The sequence below is a fragment of the Lactuca virosa genome, chromosome 7 (genome assembly GCF_052849685.1).
Source record: "Lactuca virosa cultivar CGN04683 chromosome 7, Lactuca_virosa_CGN04683_v6, whole genome shotgun sequence".
Classification (NCBI taxonomy): Eukaryota; Viridiplantae; Streptophyta; class Magnoliopsida; order Asterales; family Asteraceae; genus Lactuca; species Lactuca virosa.
The window spans coordinates 17,149,950-17,158,167 of record NC_136432.1 but is presented as its reverse complement, the minus strand read 5'-3'; positions in this window follow the sequence as shown (position 1 = coordinate 17,158,167).

Here is an 8,218-nt window from a genome sequence, read left to right as displayed (position 1 = left end):
CATGATTCTTAGCTACAGCAACAAGAACCAGCTGGAGTTGATGTGCGAAGCAATGGACATAAAATGTAGAGCTGTTATCCCTCAAAATCAGACTCTTGAGACCATTAAACTCACCTCGCATATTGCTAGCTCCATCGTAGCCTTGCCCACGAATTCGTGACACAGTAAGCTTGTATGCTGCAAGTAATGAATCAATGGCTGCTTTCAAGGACAAAGAGTTAGTATTTGGTACATGTACAATCCCAAGAAAGCGTTCAATTACGTAACCTTTTTTTGTCTACATATCGAAGTACATGTGCCATTTGTTCTTTCGTAGAGACATCACGACATTCATCAACCAAAATAGAAAAGTAGTCATCTCCAATATCTTCAGTTATAAGCTTACTAGTTTCAATTGCACAAGACGATGCTATATCTATTTGAATTTTATGAGAGTACAACATTTTGTTTTTTGGAGCATTTTGCAAGATGAAGGTATCGAACACAATCAACAGAAAAGTAGTCATCCCCAATATCTTCATTGTGGTCCGCCAAAAACTTCAACAACTCTCTAAAGTTTGTTGGAACCTGAAAGTGAACCTCTAGCAATCCTTGATACTAATTCCGAAGTGTGTTTGGTTCCAAAGAGATAGGCGCTCCGGAAGTTGTCCGAAGCTGAAGAAAAGAAGTGATGACGAAAGGAGAAAAGGAACACATTCCGGAGTGACTCTCACGTCCGGAATGCTTGCTGATCCGAAGAATGCTATTTTGTCTTTTGTCATTTATTATATTTGTATTGATGTAACGTTTCATAGGACTTAGCTTTTTGTACTCTTAGACAATCAGAATGTCAGAAATAGTTCTATTGTCCAGTCCTATGTAAGTTACTTGGTTAATTCGCTGTAATACTCTCTCCTATATATAGGAGCATTCAGTACAAGAATACGACAGATCTTTTTCTCTCACTTTTGGCATTTATCTTTATCACATCAAAAAAATTCTTCTTGTTCATTTATTAATTTTTCCTTGATCATTATCTACTTATTCTCACTTAATGTCTTGATCATTTGTTGAACTAATTATCTAAGACTTGACTAGTCTTTCCAGCCTTGACTTGAACATCTATTATCAAGCAGACATTGATCTCAAGCATTCACTCAAGGTTTGAGTTTTCAAACCTTGTCCCTTCGCAAAGATCTTGTTCTCTCAATTGGTATCAGAGCTTGATTGGTTGTCCTTTGAATCCATAAGATCAGATTATAGTTGGTTTGAACTTACCTTGGTATTTCAACCATTTCTGTGTTAAGGATAAAAGTTCTTCTATATACCAGTTAAGCTTGAAGATATCTTGACTTCAATGGCTGCTTCAAATCCTCAACAAATGATTTCAATGCAAATCGCAAATAGCGTGGGTGGACCTACACGTGCCCCATTGCTAGTTGTGGAAGAATATGATCACTGTAAAGTTAGAATGGAAAGATTCCTTTTGGCCAAAGATAAAGGTGAAGAGATCTGGAGATCCGTGAAAGAAGGTCCTCATGTTCCTGTTAGAACCGTTGTAAGAGATGCTGCTGCTCAGCTTATGGGTCAAGATGAAGCTCGTCCAACCCCTCTAACTGCAGATGATGTTGCAAAGCTGCATGCTGATCAAGTTGCCTTCTCGGAAATGGTGTTTGGTGTTCCTCCATCACTCTTTGAGCACATCAAGCTATGCAAATCAGCCAAAGAAATTTGGGACACTCTTCAGGATCTGATTGAAGGTTCCGAAAATATGAAGGACAAACGCCTCACCTCGGTTGTCAATGACTTTGACACATTCACTACCACTCCAGGTGAATCCGTAGCCTCAGCCTCCAACCGATATCGAATCGTTGTCAACAACATGACTGCTCATGGGATTGTTCGAACTCCTCTCGAGTACAATCTCAAGTTCATTAACAGTCTTGGTAAAGGATGGGGAAATGTAAAGTCTTGTCTTCAAAGCAATGGTTCCTTAAAAAAATTGAAACTCTATCAACTTTTTGATGAGCTTCAAGGACATGAATCAAACGTTGCTCAAACCATAAGAGAACTTTCCGGAGGACCACTCGCTCTAGTTAGTTCCTTTGATGCAACCATTCCGAACCCACCTGCTCCGGAACCTTACAAACCTACTGTTCCTTTGACTCAGTCATCCTTAACTTCTTTACCCACACACATCTATCCTGACGATGATTTCGAAACTTCGGATTCTGAACTCCGTTTCCAACAAGAGTTTGCCTTACTTTCAATGAAATACAAACGTCCTTTCAATCCCTCTTACAAACCATACCAAAACAGGTTCAATGCTCCTCACAAAAACCATCCTTAACCATATTCTGCTCCGGAACCAAAACATACCTCCGAAAACCCTCCTGCATACAAGCCTAACCGCACTAAACCAAACTCAGCCCCGAAATCTTCTCAAAATTCCAACTCAGAAAAACCAAAGATTATGTGTCATAAATGTGGTCATGCAAACCATTTTGCCAAAGATTGTCTAGCTGATGCTCCACAAAAATCAAAAGTCAAAGACTCAGATTATTATGTCCGAAAAGCACAAGAAATGGCAGAAAGTGAAAAGGCATTTGTCACTACAGTTTCAAGAGATATTGAAGGATACTGGTCATCCGGAGATGATGAAGATTTGGTGGCTGGAAGAAATATATGTTTGATGGAAAGACAAATGGTTGAATGTGATGAAGGTTATTGGTCTTCTGGGTCCGAAGATGAAGATGATGTTGCTGAACCTCACTACTGCTACATGGCCACTAATGATCAACCAGGTCGAAACATTGTTCAGCAGGTAAAATCCATGATCTCTGATAATAATTTTGATTTGACTTTATGTGAACCTTATTTGACTCAGATCCAAACAGATATGAACACTATCTATAAAGCCTATGAGTCTGCCATAGAAGCCAGTGAGAAGAAAGATTGTGAACTAAGTCGTCTTAGATTACGTTTTGAGGATAAGAAATTGAAAATCGAGTCTCTAGAACATGAACTTGTAATGTCAAAAGATTAATGTATCATTTTGAAGGATAAATGTGAAATCACTTATTCTGAACGAAACATTTTGATTTCTGATAACAAACGTCTCAATGCCAAAATAGATGCTTTGCATAACTCTGTAGACATGCTTGAAGCTGACATTCGAATGACTCATAATTTTCGTCATCCATGGTCAAAAGCTCCTGGTCTCGGAAGCGAGTTTCCGAAACCAATTAATAGTCCCCTGAAGGAATTGCAAAATTTGTCATTCATGGGAGAGATTCCGAACATTAAAAATTCGGACACTCCTGTTTCTCCATTATCACCCCTTCAGGAGGATAAAAGATCTTTTGAGTCCCTAATTCCTTAGTTCCAACCATAGTTGTCAAGTGTCCTGATTCCACGCCTCTTCCGCCTCTGATAAACCTGGACCTGAATCGGACCACGGAGTATCATTATAGTCTTCCAAATTGTGTAGACTATGTTCCTAAAAGCAATCACGTAAACAATTGTGTGATTGAGGAAATTATTCCGGAAACAACTGAAGTCAATGCCTCGGAATTTGTATGGGTATCTTTAGATGATAAAGTTGAAGTCTCAAGCAATGTTTCCTCTGATTCATATGAATCGGACTCCATAGTTCCTTCAAAGACCAAATTGGTTCCCATTACTCCTAAGTTTACAAATCCATCCAAAGGACAAACTTTTGGATCATCTCTTCATCTTAAGAGAAAACCAATGTTGAATAGAAAAGATATTGTAGATCCCAAGGTTGAAGCTAGAAATGCTTTCAAAAAGGAAGTTAAAACTAGACAAGATTCCAGATTCCTTGCTAATTCTAAACCAAATTCATTCCGAAATCCTCGTGTCTTCACTCATAGTCAAAACTCTTTTGTTCCTACAAGAATCCTGAAAAAACCTTCCGAACCTTTTGCTCGTTCGGAATCTAAGGATGTCCTTAGCCCAATCCCACCTCAAGCTCATGTCAATGTCAATGTCAAAACCATCCGAAATACTTCACCGCCACCTCAAAATGTTTCATTTGTCTTTATTGCAAAATCTGATGGCACAATTTTTAAACCAAGAATTTCAAAGAACAATGTGTTATCAAACAAATCCACAAATTCAAAAACCGCTGTTTCAAAATCTTCAAACAAAAATCTTGTGTGAAAAATCAAAACATCCGTTAACAAAACAACTGTCTCGGAGATAACAAATAGTGTCAATCCTTCGGATACCAAAGTTCAGAAGAAGTCAGTTTCTAACCCACAAATAGTTGAATATGACTACTGGATAAATGAAAAGACTTTAGCATTCTGTCTTTTTCCAAAGCACTCAAGAACTCTCACCAAGAAACAAGTAGTTGTTCCAAAGTTACAATTAAAGTCCAAAGTTCATGCCTATGTCCTAAAATCTAACTCGGAGCCTAAAAGCTCCATTGTTCACTAATTTTGCAGGCACTTTGTGCTTCGGAGCAAGAAACAATATGGTATATTGATAGTGCTTGCTCCATGCACATGACGGGGCATAAGAACTTTATGCGTGATTTAAAGCTTTCTCCAAATGTTGGCTATGTGACTTATGGCAACAACTCCAATTCTCAAATTCGTGGTTACGGAACTCTCACCAATGGAAACTTCTCTATTTCACATGTTGCTTATGTAGCTGACTTGAAACATAACTTGATAAGTGTTGCTCAGCTCACTGACTCAAGCCGACGTGTGGAATTTTGCAACAAATACAGCTATGTGATGACTGAAGACCGAAAAGAATGTCTGATAAAGTCTCTTCGTAACAAAAACATGTACTCACTTGACATCAACATGATTATTGGCAAACCGCAACTCTGCCTTCTCTCCAAAGCTGTTCCTGATGTTAGCTGGTTATGGCACCGAAGGCTCGCACATCTGAACTTTCGGTACATGAATGATCTTGTATCAGGTGAAATGGTAAGAGGCTTACCTCTTCTCAAGTTCGAAAATGATCATTTATGTGTTGCATGTGAGTGTGGCAAGCAATCAAAGAAGGGCCATCCTGTCATTATCGAAAAATCCATTTCAGATCCATTGGAACTTCTACACATTGATCTTTGTGGACCATCCACTGTAGAAAGTCTTCATCATAAGAAATAAATTCTTGTGATTGTTGATGACTTTACAAGGTTCACCTGGGTCTTCTTCCTAAGGCTGAAATCCGAAACAGCCTTTGAGCTCATCAATTTTATCAAAGGAATAGAAGTTCTCGTCAAACTTCCGGTCAGAAGAATCCGAAGTGATAATGGTTCGGAATTTGTTAACTCCACCATTGAGAAGTTTCTCACAGAAAAAGGAATCAATCACAACCTCTCAGCTCTCTATACTCCACAACAAAATGGTGTAGTTGAAAGACGCAATAGAACACTTGTTGAAGCTGCTCGATCAATGCTAAACTATACAAACCTACCACTCTATCTTTGGGCTGAAGCTGTATCCACTGCTTGTTTCACTCAAAATTGAAGCATCATCAATCGACATCTCAACATGACACCATACGAAGCAATGAATGGCCGAAATCCAACAATCTCGTTCCTACATGTCTTCGGATGCAGATGCTTCATCAAAAACAACCATGATCAGCTTACAAAGTTCCAACCCAAAGCTGATGAAGCTATCTTTCTTGGGTACTCTTCCAAATCCAAGGCTTACAGAGTTCTCAACCGAAGAACTCGTGTTCTAAAGAAAGCTTTGATGTTACCTTTGATGACAACTTTGTTCGGAATTCTGGCCCCTCTCACATCACTACTCACATTATGGAGTCTGATGCTCCTCCGCCAGGATGTCCGAACCCTCAAACTATTCTCGAGGTTGACTTTGAAACCCTCTTTGGTCCTTCCGAAACCGCTCTTGATTCCGAATCTCGATCAAAAGCATCTCTGATTCAAATTCCTCCTTCGGAAGCCCCAGTTTCTCACAACCTCCCCGGTCCTCTTCCGAGCCTGTCTCCATTTGATTCCGAACCATTTCAACCTTCTCAGGTTGAGGGGGAGAATAATGCCAATCCCTCTCGTGAATCAAATGTGGATGACTTCCAAGATGCAGCTGCTGAATTCGATGACTCCAATCCAATCAACAATGATGACAACGAAAATTTCTTTGAGTTTCCTTCTGATGATGATGTAAATCTCTCTAGTTCAGAAGTTCAGGGGGAGCATCATCCTCAAGATCAAATCATTCAGGGGGAGCAACTCAATCCTATTGTTGATGTTGGATTGACCGCTGCTCAAGAACTTCCCAAATTGCACGTTTGGACCAAGGCTCATCCTCCAAAGCAAGTGATTGGAAATCTCAATGCTGGTGTACAAACTCGTTCTGCTTCAAGTATCCAAAATGAATGTCATTTCTCAGCCTTCATTTCTATGATCGAACCCAAATCCATTAAGGAAGCTTTGGAGCATGCTGACTGGATTACAGCCATGCAAGAAGAACTGGCTGAATTTGACCGAAACGAAGTATCGACTCTTGTTCCTCCTCCCCCAAACCACCCTATTGTCGGAACAAGATGGGTATTTCGCAACAAGCTTGATGATGCTGGAATCATAATCCGAAATAAAGAAAGATTGGTAGCCAAAGGCTTTACCCAGATTGAAGGACTAGACTATGATGAGACCTTTGCTCCGGTTGCACGACTTGAAGCTATCAGAATCTTCCTTTCCTATGCTGCTCACAAAAGATTCAAAGTTTACCAAATGGATGTAAAAAGTGCTTTCCTCAATGGTGAACTTGACACTGAAGTGTATCTTCAACAGCCTCCCAATTTTATCAATCTCTCATTTCCGAACTATTGCTACAAGCTCCGAAAGGCTGTCTATGGCCTCAAGCAAGCTCCTCGCGCCTGGTACGAGACCCTCACCGACTTTCTCAAACGCTCTGGCTTTCAAAGAGGAATTCAAGATCCGACTCTATTCAGAAGATCAAATGGAAGACATCTCATGTTGGTCCAAATTTATGTGGACGACATCATTTTTGGGTCTACGGACTCATCCATGGTTGAAGACTTTGCTAACTTAATGATCAAACGATTCCAGATGAGCATGAACAGAGAATTAAGCTTCTTTCTAGGACTTCAAGTTAAACAAACTAACAAAGGCATTTTCATCCACCAAGAGAAGTATATTTCTGAGCTTCTCAAGAAATACTCTATGGACACTTGTGCCTCAGCCAAGGTACCCATGGGCTTCGGTCACAAAATCTTTGCAAACCCTTCGGGTGTTTCTGTAGATGAAAAGAAGTATTTTGGAATGATTGGATCCTTACTTTATCTCACTGCAAGTCGAACGGACATTATGTTCTCAACATGCTTATGTGCCAGATTTCAAGTCAATCCGAAAATGTCTCATCTTTTGGCTGTGAAACAAATATTCAGATATCTCAAAGGTACAAAGAATCTCAGAATCTGGTATCCAGCAAATGAAAGTTTCCTTTTGCAAGCCTACTCGGATTCAAACTACGGTGGTCTTCAACTCGATAGGAAAAGTACATCAGGAGGATGTCAATTCCTAGGTGGACGTTTAGTCAGCTGGTCATCCAAGAAACAGAACTGCATTGCTCTCTCTACAGCTGAAGCCGAATACATTGCTGCTGCCAGCTGTACTTCTCAAGTTCTTTGGATGAAATCTCAACTTTTGGATTATGGTTACCGATTTCAACGCATTCCGATCTATTGTGATTCTCAAAGTGCCATTGCAATCTCTCACAACCCAATTCAGCACTCCATGACGAAGCACATTGACATCCGGTACCATTTTATTAAAGATTATGTTCTAAATGGCAATATCGAACTTATTTTTGTTCCATCTGACGATGAAATTGTTGATGTCTTTACCAAGGCATTAGACGAAACCAAATTTAATAGTTTTCTGAACAAAATGGGTATGATGATGCCTGATCCACAATTCTTTCAGGAAACTTGTTCTCTTTGATAGAAGTATTCATAAGAAAAATATGCTCCGAACTCAATTTTTTGCTTCGGAACTATTTTCCCTCTAACTACACAGGATCATTTTACTTGTCTTTATTACTAATTATTCCTTGAGTTTTTTTTTTTTTTTTTTTTTTTTTTTTTTTTTAAAGATGTACAGTTAATTCCCTTTATCGAATTTTTGGCATCATCCGGATCACCATCTCGGAACTCACCCAATAAGGGAATTCCAGAAAACTCTCTCCAGAACGGAATTTCAAATTGCTCCGGA